The 2209-nt window shown below is 51.1% G+C and overlaps 1 pseudogene; it reads right to left on the bottom strand.

Moving 5' to 3' along the window:
• Positions 1–934: 934 nt before the first annotated feature.
• On the bottom strand, positions 935–1862 carry LOC132225648 (cyclin-Q-like; annotated as a pseudogene).
• Positions 1863–2209: the final 347 nt, after the last annotated feature.

Raw genomic sequence — 2209 nt, 5'->3', positions numbered from 1 at the left:
CTGTACTGCATGATTCACTCTCTCTTGCATACATGGTGTATCCTGTGATAGCCGCCAGCACCACATTCAGGACCTCTCACCAGGGTGTCCCATCAGCTGTTGCAGTAATTGTCGTGCCCCCATCATCCCCATCTCCTGTGTGGCTGTAATAATCATCACATTGACAGGACCACCATAAGTCAGAGGGGGCCGTTGTGCTGGTGGTGCCCATTTTTTTATTGTAATGTTGATCTTCCTTTGGTTTAATTGGATGAGTTCAGTATGAATTTTGGAGAATAGGTCCTTATCGGATATAACATTGGCAAATATCTTCTCCCAGGCAGTGGACTTCCTTGTTTTGTTGTTGTTGTTGTTGTTGCATTTGTTGGCTTTTCTTCTCTGCAGAAGTGTTTTAATTTGATGTCGTCCCATTTGTTTCTCTTCAGTTTCCATTGCCCTAGGAGTTGTATCAGTAAAGGTATTGCTGAGAGAGATGCCTGATATTTTGCTTCTTCTAAGATTTTCATGGTTACCCACTTACATTTAAGTCCTTTATTCATTCCCAGTTTATACTTGTGTATGGTGTAAGTTGGTGGTCTAGATTAATTTTTTTGCATGTATCTGTGCTACATGTCCAACACCAATTATTATTATGTTTTTATTTTGGCTATGTAATATCTTTAATGAAACAAAATAAAATTTCCTCTATGTTAATTGAGTCATACTTTCTCTAAACCTGGCCTTTAAAAAAATCCCCTGGGGCACAGTCCCATCCGTTCTGTTCTTTGATTTTCCTTCCACTGATCCCAAACCTCTGCTGTAGTCTGCGTCCTTTCAAAGGACAAAAGCAGACCCGGAGGCCTCAGAGCCGCCCGCAGCACGCTTCTGCCCGCAGGAGGTGCAGCGCCCATCACCATCAGGAACTTGTCTGCCAGGGACAGTCAAAGCCTGAGAATCAAAGTGGCAGCATGTCATCGCCTTCACCTGCCTGTCTCCAGCAGCACAAAACCAGTCCTCCCAGCCAGCGCTCTGGGGACCGGCCGTCAGGGCAATGTGGTGGCTCCGTCCCCTGGCAGCCTAGTGTCCCAGGCTTCTCTTTGGACAGGCCTCGGCCAGGGCCTTTGGGGATCTCTGTGTCCATGGTATAAATTCGAGTGAGATTAGACACAATGTTATCAATGATTGGCTTGGTAAGGTCGTCACTAATCACCTGCCACCATGGCTTCTCTGCCTCGGCCTCGGCGGGCACCTGGACTCCTAAGACCTGCAGGGCCAGGTGTAGCACCGCCACCACTATGTGCTGAGCCTGGAACCAGACTCACTGCCCCCCGCGGTAGTTGTCCTGCAGCAAGGCCCAGGCAGTGATGGAGATGGGAGTCCGTTGCCAGCTGTAAGGATTCAGCCAGTTCTTTAGAGAAATCAGGTAGTGGAGCAGGTACCTGTGTGGGTGCTGAAAGGAGACTTGGAAGCTCAGTACCTGCAGCACAAGGAGCTGGCACTGCACAATGCTGTCCCGGGTCACCCAGAATCGGGAGTCCAGCTCCAAGGGCTCGCTGCCCGGGTGGAAGTACCTGTTGGACACGTTGATGATGTCACGGGTTCGTAGGGGCTGTTCTTCCACTTTGCCAGGCAAGTAAAGGGCAGACATGGCGACCAAGTAGAGGTCATAGGCGTCCACGTTGATCTCACAGAAGAACTTATGGTAAATGGCACAGGCGGTGGCGAGGGGAATGGCCTGCATCCCTAGCTTGACACCTGCCTCCATGGTGAATGTTGTCACGCGGAAGGGCTCCCTCGCCTGGGTTTCGGGCCACCCCTTGGCGCCCGGCACCGCGTCCTCCTCTCTGCAGCTGTCCAGGCTAAGGTCCTCCATGGGGCCCTGCCCGGAGGCCCCAGACCCAGTGGGAAGGGCAAGAGTCTCCTGTGAGGTGCCTGTGCCAGCCAAGTCCTAGCCCAGTGCCCTGCCCCGCCCCCGCCCCGCCCCGCGGCCCCACCTACCCCGCCCTGCCTAGGCCTGACTGCCATGCAGGTTCCAACAACAATTATTGAGGAGACTGTATGACTCCATTCTATGCTTTTGCCTCCTTTGTCAAATATTAATTGAGCATAATGGTTAGGGTCGACTTCTATGTTCTCTGTTCTGTCCCATTGGTCTTTATGTCTTTTTTAGTGCCAGTAACAGGCAGTTCTGAGAATGGTGGCTTTGTAATATAGCTTGATATCTGGTATT

This window comes from Myotis daubentonii, chromosome Y, assembly GCF_963259705.1.
Source record: "Myotis daubentonii chromosome Y, mMyoDau2.1, whole genome shotgun sequence".
Lineage (NCBI taxonomy): Eukaryota > Metazoa > Chordata > Mammalia > Chiroptera > Vespertilionidae > Myotis > Myotis daubentonii.
This window is presented reverse-complemented; position numbering and strand designations above follow the sequence as displayed.